At 43.8% G+C, this 11,397-nt stretch overlaps 1 protein-coding gene across 1 annotated transcript in view; it reads left to right on the forward strand.

The window, feature by feature from the left end:
• The window catches only part of Cdk5rap1 (CDK5 regulatory subunit associated protein 1), a 163,997-nt gene extending 153,169 nt beyond the window's left edge, over positions 1-10,828 (forward strand). The window contains exon 15 of the transcript XR_007593358.1: positions 10,689-10,828. The gene's annotated coding sequence lies outside the window, so the exon portion shown is untranslated. The remainder of the gene's footprint in view (positions 1-10,688) is intronic.
• The last annotated feature ends 569 nt before the right edge of the window (positions 10,829-11,397 follow it).

Raw genomic sequence — 11,397 nt, forward strand, 5'->3', positions numbered from 1 at the left:
TGGCGATGTTTTAGAGCCTGGAGTTCAATATTTGTTAACAGTCTGGTTTCAGCTTGGAGGCGGCTATCATATAGCTTTCTTTGTTCAATATCCGGGTTCATTTGATACTAGTCACCTCTGCCACCCCACTGAGCTGGTCCCCGGGAAATCAAAGTCAGGCACCTGCTGTGGAATTCGACACCACCCTTTGGGCCTCAAAGCAACTGGCAGCTGGGAGGGTTTAAACTTAGAGTGCAGAGGATGCTCAGAATGGGTGGGGCCAGCCTGAAAGATGACTTCCTTTATCAAAGGTCCTCAGAGACAAAAGGAGGCACATAGACATAAAGTTTGGTGGGAATAGACCCTCGGTGAGATTGGCAACAGTGCCTGACATAGCTGGTATCTATCTTTAGACAAGAGAACTTTCTGGAACCAATAAAACAGTCCTGGGAACTGTGCAGTCTGTGTGATGCAATGCTCATGGCTGCCACTCTCATGACATCATGGTTGACATTTATCGTCATACTGCAGAACACAGAGAAAAACCCAATGTAAAGTGTGACAAAGGTCATGTAAGGCCCATGTAACCCACCCCATCAAGATTCAGAATGTCACCATTACTTCAGAGAGATCCCAGTTCAACCCTTGCCTCCGACTGCAGGGGTAAGATCTAACTTTTTTCACCATAGATTAGTCTTGTCTGTTCTACAGTTCCAAGCACACATGTGCCCCTCAACCATGCTCAGCCATGAGTTATCACTGGTAATGGGTTGGTAGCATCTGGGCTGTAGCTGAGCCTTTGACAGACACAGTCTTCAATTGTGTGAACCTGACAAAAATGTGTCCGTTCATTCTTCTTTCAAATGACCCCCTGAGCAGTTTCCAGTTGTGGATATACTTTCTATAAAAATTTTATGCAGGTCATTTTCTGAATATTCCTCCTGAGGCGAAATTGCTTGGTCATAAGACTAAGTGTACAATTAGCTATAGAAGAAACTTCCAGAACCTTCCCAAAGTGGGTACCACTCTACTTGTTCACCTGCAGCATACAAGTGTTCTGTCAGTCCATCCCTTCCCTGACATTTGATGATGTCAGCTCCTGTGGTTTACAAGACTCTTTGTGATTCTTAGGAGAAGATTTGGTTCCTGACTCAGTATTCAAATCCTCCATGGTTCAGTTCATCTTTGCCCAGTTTTGAACTTCCCATGTTTTCCTCCTAATTGATGCTTATAGTTCTCCTGTGTGTGATCAGGCAGTTCCTTTTCCTTTACTCTTACAGAGCTGTTTCCTCATCTGCAATGTACTCTTGCCTCACTAGTCTGGAGATGTCTCATTTGTTTTTAAAGACTCAGTTTAAGAGTTGGGATGTAGCTCAGTTGGCAGAATACTTGCCTAACATGAACAAAGCCCTGAGTTTGAACTGGAGGCAGGGGGATCAGACATTCAAGAGACTGACAGACAGACAGACAGACACACATGCACACATGCACACATGCATGCATGCATGCACAGAGAGAGAGGAGAGAGAGAGAGAGAGAGAGAGAGAGAGAGAGAGAGAGAGAGAGAGGCAGACACAGAGATAGACAAACACTGAGAGCTCAGCTTAGGTATCTTCCTCTCCTCGAAGCCTAAGCAGACACTGATATCCCACCAAGAAGTCATGCTCTCCTCAGAGTCATAATTTTGCCTTTTTTGATTTATTTGTATTAGTACAGAATGTATTGGTTCCAGTTATTGGTGTGTCATGTACAATTTGGGGAAGGATTTAAGTAACTTTTTGGGTTTTTTTTTTTTCGGTTTTTCGAAACAGGGTTTCGAAACACCAACACAGTGGCTACAACTACCAGTAACCCCAGCTCCAGATGATCATATGCCCCTTCTGGTCTCTGCAGGCACTGCACACATGAGGTGCACATACATGGGTAGAAGGACAGTATGGAAACAGGGCTGGGACTTTATCAGGAAACAGCTTTAATATATGCCTGCAAGGTGGGGATGGTGTTTTTAGGAAAGGAGTGGGGCAGCCAGGTGTGAGAGAACTGTGGTCAAGTGATATACTGTTTTGGTGGCTTCTTATTATGTTGTTCAAAGGGTTTAGGAAGAACTTTTCTACCGTTTAAAATAGCACTTATTTGTTTTTATTGTTTCTATTTGAGCGTTTGCCTGTATGGATGTGTGTCTGCTGCCTGAGGAGGACAGAAGTGGGTGTCGGATCCCCTGGAAATGAGGTTAGAGCTGGTGTGAGCCATCACGTGGGTGCTGGGACCCAGGCCCAGCTCCCCCACAAGGGCAGCTTTTAACCGCTCAGCCACTTTCTTAGCCCCTTTCTGTTTTTTTTCCTTTTAGGTAAATGAGGTCATAGGCTAGCTCCCAAGGTACACGGGATAGGATTGCAGCTGGTAAGGTAAAACCATAGGTCACAGGGGTTACACAAGGAAATTAAGACACTTTTTTCCCCATAAGTAAAGTTTAGAGTCTTGTTTGTGAGATTCCCAGAAAACTGAAACTTTGCATCTGGGAAAGAAGAGTTGGTCTTACTAAGGCCATGCTCACTTGGGCATTTGGCAAGTGTGCTCCAAGATTGTCTTGGCTTTCTCTTGGAACCTTTCTGCTTTAGAGGAAACATTTAACCATACATAAGCAATAAAGCATTAGCAGATGATTTTGCCTGATCTCAAGACTGACACCAAAGCCAGCCATGCTTTTTACATTTTCTTCTCTCACGAGGTGCCTGCTAACCATGATGCAAACAAATCATCAAAACCTGAGACTGCAGAACTGTGTCTAAAGGAAAAGCCATGAAGCAGACCGGAACCTAAAGCAATGTTGCAGCTGCTGGGGCGATTAGAAATGGAACTTATAGCTTTTAAGAGGTTAATATGAAGGGAGCTGAGGAAGCCCTGAGTGAGGGAAGTCTTGGGTAGATGTGTATTTTAGCATGGGCATGGCCATGTTGAGGACTTCAAGGCCAATTGAATCGTGGGAAATTGGCAGAGTTGTTACTCAGGCTCAAGAGAAGTGGCAAAGCTTCTCTTTGGGGATCTGAGTCTGAGTGTTTATGGACTATTGATCAATGTGTGCAAGGACTGGCAACTGCAGCTTCTTCCTCCCAGATGTTACAGTCCGCATCTGTTCTCTACAGAGACCTCCTAGGGACTAGCTAACCCCTTCTGCTGTGCTGTACCTAATAAGCACGCAGTGGTCCTAGGTTGTGGTGGGAGCAGAAGTCCACCTGGTCCCAGCCTCACTGTAATGTATCCTTTCTTCATTCCACATGGCTTTAAGCTATTGTACTTTCCTGTTTGAAGAGAACTTTCAAGATTTCACAGCTCATAGTGTAAGCGACCTTATCCCCAGGATATTCTCCAGGCTGTGGAGACCCAGAGGGGAGGAGTTTCTCCTAGGGAACAAGCTCTTGCATTCTGGTAGCCTGGGTGAGTAGGCCCTTATTCATCCTGAGAGGTGTCAGCAAACACCAGAAGATGTTTACATCTATAACAAGGAAGCAATCGAGAGCTCTCAAGTACCAGCCCTTTTCCTCAGAATGTGTCCAAGGTTTGTGCAAGATGAAGGAGAGGTGGTGGCCTAGTTAGTGTCACAGGAGCAGCGCGGCAGGAGCTCATGACCTTTTGGATTGAGGACTTCAAGATCCTTTTTTGTTTTTCTTGTTGTCCCCCAAAGGCACAAGTGGCTAGGGCATTATGCTTGTCTTTTGAGGTGCCATGAGTCACAAAGTCCCTTGGTAATGTTTGCTATGTGTGGGGTGACAGAATCCTTTATTCCCCTGTGTCCACCAGTTATTTTCCATGAGTCTTTATCTTTTCTGGGTAACCCATTCTTTCTCTGCTTCTGCGTCAGGTGGGCTGAGGTAGGTGGGGGGAGGGGAGCATCTCTCTGAGCCACAGAGCATGTGCTAGCCCCAAAGATGGGAGGAGAAAGACCCCTGGCCCAAATCGTCATGGCCAAATTAATTAAAGCAAGCAACTAATTAAAGCAAACTTTTTTATTTGTTTTTATTTATTTTTATTTTATTTATTCTCTCCCTCAGATGGGGTTAGAGAGGTCATCATGGGATGTGAGGAAAACAGGGCTTTTGTAGCTCAGGAGTAGGGATTTTCCAAATGGGGGATTTGGTGGGCAAAATAGGCGGGGTTACAGGAGCAGAATATAAGCATAGCAAGTTAGTCTCTCCTGAGACAAAGATATGGCTGCAAGGTGGGCATAACAAGGAAATCAGAACAAGGTAGCCGTATGTGGTATTTGAATGTAATTGACTCCCTCATAGTCTCATAGGAAGTGGCACTATTAGGAGGTGTGGCTTTGTTGGGGCGGATAAGGCCTTGTTGGAGGAAGTGTGTCACTGTGGGGGCAGGCTTTGAGGTTTCCGATGCTCAGGACACTGACCAGTGTCTCAGTCTACTTCCTCCTGCCTTCTGATCAAGATGCAGCCAGCACCATGTCTGTCTGCACGCTGCCATAGTCCCAGCCACCATGCTCCCCACCATGAGGATAATGAACTGAACCTCTGAAATTCTGAGTTACCCCAATTAAACGTTTTCTTTATAAGATTCTATTAGGAGCTAGCCTCTACCTGAAACCCTGCAATATCCCAAGCATTGTTTAGGCCCTAATCCTAATTCCAAGCTTTGTCTCTCAGTGAGCAGAACCCATCCCTATGACAGAGGCCCCATGTACTTTGCATCCTCCACCAACAAAAGCCATCCTTATGCTTATCACAGATCTTTATTCTAGGCCTAGCCCTGAGACTGTTTATCAGCCAATAGAACCCCGTTCTTATTGTAGAGGTCCCAGGCGCTTTGCTACCATGCTAGGGAGTTCCGGAGCTTTGTTGTGATAATTGTCATGTGGAGATCCCATCCCAAAATTTTACTGTGCTCAAATGTAGAAGAGGAATAAGCCATGAGGTCAGACCCTGGATGTTTTGGCCCAGTTCCCGCAAAGATGGCACTGTCTCCAGTTTTATTCTTTGCCCTGGCAAGGCTTGTGGGGTCCCTGGCACCCACCCAACCATCAGGACCCAGTCCTGAATCTCACCTTCACAACTCTCTGAGATCCTGCTGACACCACCCTGTGGCTTGGCTCTGGGGCCTCCTGCATCTTTCCAGCTAGTTTATTGATGTCTTTTCTAATCATTTGCAGTGACTCTTGGAGTTTGCATCAACTGTCAACTTCTAGTTAGGGTTCTTAGAATTCTTTAACCTCTGTAGCCCTTTAATCCTTTCGCAGCCATTCTGTAATCTACATATGTACACATACGCAGATACAATTTAGTGCTACGTGAGGCATAATCTAAGAGTCAATATTAATAATTGAGATTAGAATAAAAGACCTCAGTTTGCCGTGGGCCAGTGATCAAGAGAAATCATGAGTGCTTGCCAAACTGCAGCCAGAAAAACTGATGTGGTCCTTAAATTTACTATTTAATAAATACCAACGTTGTGTCTGTGCATGTGTGGGCACAGCACGCTCACAAAGTTGGCAACCTTGGGCAGCTTCAGAGGCAGCCAGCCCCGGAGCTGAAGATCTTTGCTCCCTTTGGAGGGACTTCTCTATTAGAGTGGGCTTTGAGATCTAGCCTTGCCTCTCCTGAAACTCACTCTTTTTGATTCCTGTGTGTTGCTAGAACTGTGCTCAGCCAGTTTCTTGTTCTGGCTATCTGCTATAGAGCACCCCCTAATCCTTCATTAGGGTGTCATGGAGGGTCACCATGGCTGAACCATCACCGCCCCATCACTACTACCCAATCATCACCATCGACTTTGCTGACCCAGCCCCTGTTTGATGTTGGAGGAGGCCACTAGTTAGTTTCCGGCCACTTAGCCCCAAAATAGTCACACAGAAACTGTATTATTTAAATCAGTGCCAGGCCAATTATCTCAAGCTTCTTATTGGCTAACTCTTACATCTTAATTTAACCCATCTCCAATAATCTGAGCATCACCACAAAGTCATGGCCTACCAGCAAAGTTTCAGCATGTCTGTCTCTGGTGGCAGCTCCATGGCTTCTCTCTGATTCTGCCTTTCTTTCTCCCAACATTCAGTTTAATTCCCCCCTCCCCCAACTAGCTCTGTTTCCCCTATCAGGCTGAGCCAGTTTCTTTATTAACCAATGGTATTCACAGCATAGACAGGGGAATCCACATCAGTTTGATCAACAGCCTGGTGGATTACCAGCCTAAGGTTAGTAGAGAGGATGGAACCCCGGGGCCTTGGGTCTGCTCAGCCTGTACTTCACCCACTGAGCTACACCCTCCACTCCTATATTTTTTGTTGATAAATCTGTAACTCTTTAGGGATTGTACTGGTTAGATTTTTTTTTCATTACTTGATATATGCCCACATCATCTGGGAACAGGGAACCTCGATTGAGAAGATGCTTCCATCAAATTGGTGTGTAGACAAGTCTGTGGGGGAATTGCCTTGATTATCGATCAATGTGGCATGGCCCAAACAACTGCAGGTGATGCACCCCGGGGCTAGTGGGTTGTATAAAGAGTAAGCTGAAAGAACAGTACTCAGCTTCATATGGAAAAGCAAAAACCCAGGATGGCCAAAACAATCCTGTTCAATAAAGGAACTTCTGGAGGCATCACAATCCCTGACTTCAAACTCTACTACAGAGCTACAGTAGAGTTGAAAACAGCCTGGATTGGCGTGAGAACAGACAGGAGGACCGGTGGAACCAAATCAAAGACCCAGATATCAATCCGCACACCTACAAATACCTAATTTTTGACCTCTTAACAGTGCTTTTATTGTTTCTCATAAATTTGGGTATGTTGTGTGGTCATTTTCATTGAATTTTAGGAAGTCTTTAATTCCTCCCTTTATTTCTTCCTTGACCCATTGATGCTTCAGGTGAGCATTATTTAATTTCCATGTGTTTGTGGGCTTTCTGGAATTAGTGTTGCTGTTGAATTCTAATTTTAAGCCATGGTGATCCGATAAGATACATGGGGTTATTCCAATTTTTTTGTATCTGTTGAGGTTTATTTTGTTACCTAGTATGTGGCCAGTTTTTGAGAAGATTTCGTGAGGTGCTGGAGAAGAAGGTATATTCTTTTCTGTTTGGATGGAATGTTCTATATATGTCTGTTAAGTCCATTTGAGTCGTAACATCTGTTAGTTCCCTTATTTCTCTGTTAATTTTTTGTCTGATTGACCTGTCCAGTGGTGGGAGTGGAGTGTTGATATCTCTCACTATTAGTGCGTGGGGTTTAATGTGTGATTTAAGCTTTAGAAGCATTTCTTTTACATATGAGGGTGCCCTTGTATTTGGGGCATAGATGTTTAGTATTGAGATTTCCTCTTGATAGATTTTTACTATGACTAATATGAAATGTCCTTTGTCTCATTTGATTGATTTTAGTTTGAAGTTTATTTTGTTAGATATTAGGTTAGCTACACCAGCTTGTTTTGGTCCTCTTGATTGGATTTTTTCCCAACCTTTTACTCTGAGGTGATGTCTGTCTTTGAGGTTGAGGTGTATTTCTTCTATGTAGAAGAAGGATGGATTCTGTTTCCATATTTAATCTGTTAGCCTATGTCTTTTTATAGGTGAGTTGAGTCCATTTATATTAAGGGATATTAATGAACAGTGATTGCTATCTCTTGTTAATTTAGTTTTTGTTGTTGGTGATGTTATTTTGTGTGTTTTTCCCTTCTTTGAGATTCGATGCTGTGAGATCATCTACTGTCTGCGTTTTTGTTGGTGTAGCCAAATTCCTTGGGTTGGAGTTATCCTTCTAGTATTTTGTGTAAGGCTGGGTTTGTGCCTAGGTATTGGTTAAATCTGGTTCTATCATGGAATATCTTGTTTTGTCCTTCTATGGTGATTGAAAGTTTTGCTGGGTATAGTAGCCTGGGCTGGCATCCGTGGTCTCTTAATGTCTGCATAATATTTGACCAGGACCTTCTGGCTTTCATTGTTTCCATTGAGAACTCAGGTGTAATTCTGATAAGACTGTCTTCACATATTACTTGGCCTTTTTCCTTTGCAGATCTTGATATTCTTTCTTTATTCGGTATATTTAGTGTTTTGATTATTATGTGGTGAGGGGACTTTTTTTTTATTTGGTCTATTTGGTGTTATGTAAGCTTCTTGTATCGTCACAGGCATATCTTTCTTTAGGAAGGGAAAGTTTTATTTGATTATGTTAATATATTTTGTAAATATATTTTCTGTGCTTTTGAGTTAGACTTCTTTTCCTTCTTCTATACCTATTATTCTTATGTTGATTTTTTTCATGGTGTCCCATATTTCCTAGATATTTTGTGTTAAGCTTTTGTTAGAGTTAGTGAGTTTTTTTTTTGACCAATGAGTCTCTTTCGTCTGTTTTATCTTCAGTGCTTGAGATTCTCTCTTCCATTTCTTGTATTCTGTTCTTTATGCTTGCATTTGTGGGTCCTGATTATTTTCTCATGATTTCTGTTTCTATAATTCCCTCGGCTTGTGTTTTATTTATTGTCTCTATTTCAGTTTTCAAGTCTTGAATAGTTTCTTTCATATGTTTGTTGCTTTTTCTTGGTTTTCTTTCTTTTTAAAAAATATTTTATTTATTTATTATGTATACAGTATTCTGTCTGCATGTATTCCTACAGGCCAGAAGAAGGCACCAGACCTCATTATAGATGGTTGTGAGCCACCATGTGGTTGCTGGGAATTGAACTCAGGACCTTTGGAAGAGCAGGTATTGCCCTTAACCTCTGAGCCATCTCTCCAGCCCCTTTCTTGGTTTTCTTAAAGGAATTTGTTGATGTCTTCTTATTTTTGTTTGTCTTTTCCTCCATTTCTTTGAGGGAGTTTTTCATTTCCTCTTTAAGGACCTCAAACATTCTCCTAAAGTTATTTTTTAGGTCATTGTCTTATACTTCGTCTATATTTTGTTATTCAAGCCTTGCTGTTGTAGGGCCACTATTTTTTACTGGTGTTGTGTTGCTCTTTGTGGTGTTGGTGTGTTCTTACCTTGTCTACCCACCTTTTCCTCTGATTGGTGTAGTTGGGGCTGTCTGTGACTCTGGTGGTCAGTCTTCCAGGTGCCAGTGGATCCAAGGCTCCTCATGGTGTTGGTTCCAGTCACCTCGTTGGTCACTCTGTGTTCCTGGAGGTTGCTTGATTCAGGTCTGCTTCCATGGAGATTGCTTGCTTGGTGCTCTTTCTGCTGCAGTTGCTGCCTTGGGCTGGCAGAGGTCCTGGCTCAAGCCTACTCCTTCACAGGTCCCAGACTCGTGCTCGGACCCACAGAAGTCTCTGGTTCCGGTCTACTCTCTCAGGGGTTGCTCCCTTGTACCTGCTCCTGTGGCGTTAGCTATCTCTAGAACTAGCTCTTGTAGACCAGGCTAGCCTTGAACTCACAGAGATCCACCTGCCTCTGCTTCCCCGGTGCTGGGATTCAAGGGAAGGCTCTTGATTGGCATCTGCTGCCTTGAGAAATGTGAGCTGCCATAGTTTCAAAGAAGTAACCTCTCGTCACTTATGGGGAGTTCAACTCGGTTCATTTTAATCCCTCATGGCAATGTAAGTTGGTTTTTTAAAAAACCAGTTTAAAGGTTGTTACCCCTGAACTGGCAGTAGAGTATCTCGTGTTTGTACACTTTGCTGTCTGCTTGCTCAGTTCTAGGAGGAAATTGGGTCAAGAATCCACTGACTCACTAGGACCCACACAGTGGAAGAAATAAACTGACTCTAAGAAGTTGTGTTGAGATGTACACATGTGGATCATATGTGAACACACACACACACACACACACACACACACACACACACACACACACACACACACACACACACTGTAAAAGTCAATTCTTTCAACTGCAGTGGGGAATAGCGTGTGTATTTGCTCCCTCTTGTGGCTACAGAGATAACTGCACTCCAATGCCAGATTAGTGGCCTGACATCTCCTGGGCTCTAAGAAGTCTAGACAGGGTGGTGAGGTTCCACCATCTCCCTTATTTACTTCACACATTCCTCTAAATGGTCCCCAGTTTTATTTCAAGACATCTATATTTCGAGGAGATTGGTTAGTCTGTAGAGTTCTTGTAAAAAGGAATAAGGACCTGGGTTTGATCCCAGCACTCGGGTCTTCGGGGGTCAGTGACACTACCCACTGAGCCACCTAACAAGCCTGATGGAATTAAGTTTAAGAGCCCTCAGAAGCAAACTGTCTTAATGAAAGGTGACTGCAAAGCAGATGCGAGTGAGACAGATGTTAGTAAGTTTACGTTAAGTAATGTGAAGAGAGGAATCTCTCTCTCCCTGGTCCTCATCTCTGCATCTAAGACAGCAGCACCCAGGTTCACCCTAAGCTGAAATCAACCCTTTTCTCCAAGTTGCTTTGGTTGTGGTGTTTTTCACACAATAGAAACCTTAGCTAAGGTAGCAATTTATACCAGGTCATGGGGTATTGCCATGACAGAATGGATCATATGTTTTTGGGAGGATGGTGGTGGCATTTTAGCTTTGGACTAGAACAGCCATGGAGTGCTCAGGCCTCAGTGGGCTGTTAGATGGGAACTTGGAAGATAAAAATGTTGAGAGTGGAGAAATGATGAAGGCCTGGCTTGCGAAGTTCCAGAGGGAGGTATAAGAGTCCCATAAGGACTCTATCGGGGCCGTCTGATACTTTGAATTAAGAATCTATGGTTCTGGTTAGCTGTGGATCACTAAAGAGAAAACTTTGCTTTGCAGGGACAATAGATGCTGGTCTTCAGAAGCTGAGGAATTAGTGGTGATTAAGATGAGACTAGCATCGCTGAAGCCAAGTCATCTGGGAAGTGTTCCCTCAGGACCATCTCATGGAAACTGTGGTCCAGAGGGGGCCAAGGCTGTATACTGTGCTGGAAGCCAAACATAGTGTGTGTAAGAGTCTCCCAGGTGGTGCTGGTTTTGAAGGCATAAAGGGATCATGGAGAATAATTGGGACTTGACACTGTTTTGGTAGGACCTGAGTTCCTGAAGAGAATCTGGGAGAGACCATTGGTGAAGGTTCAGCCTCATCTGTAGTAGAAGCACCAGGACTGAAGAGATCGATCATGGAGAGGAGATGGGGATTGGCACTGTGTGAGTCCCTAAAGAAGGCTCAAGAGAGGTTATTGGTGATGGTGCAGCCAAGTGGCTGGGGAGACGCCAACATTTTGGAGATGCCAGATGATGTGATCAAGGATATCAGCAGCCAAGAAATGGGGCTGACTTGAGCCCCAGGGAGCACTGTCTGTTCTGTGGCAAGCCCGTTGGAGCCCAGAAGATTATGAGTGAGTCCCAGAAGTCTGACTCTGAGCCTTACATGGTTGGACTTTGATTTTGCATTTTGGTTGTATCCTGGTTCTTTTCTCCTGGTTTAGAAAGGATTTAATTTATTTTTTATTTTACAGGAGCCCACAACTGAGAAGTGTTGGAA

The sequence above is a fragment of the Alexandromys fortis genome, unplaced genomic scaffold, assembly GCF_014885135.2.
Source record: "Alexandromys fortis isolate MF-2015 unplaced genomic scaffold, M_Fortis_MF-2015_v1.1 scaffold_27, whole genome shotgun sequence".
Taxonomy (NCBI): domain Eukaryota; kingdom Metazoa; phylum Chordata; class Mammalia; order Rodentia; family Cricetidae; genus Alexandromys; species Alexandromys fortis.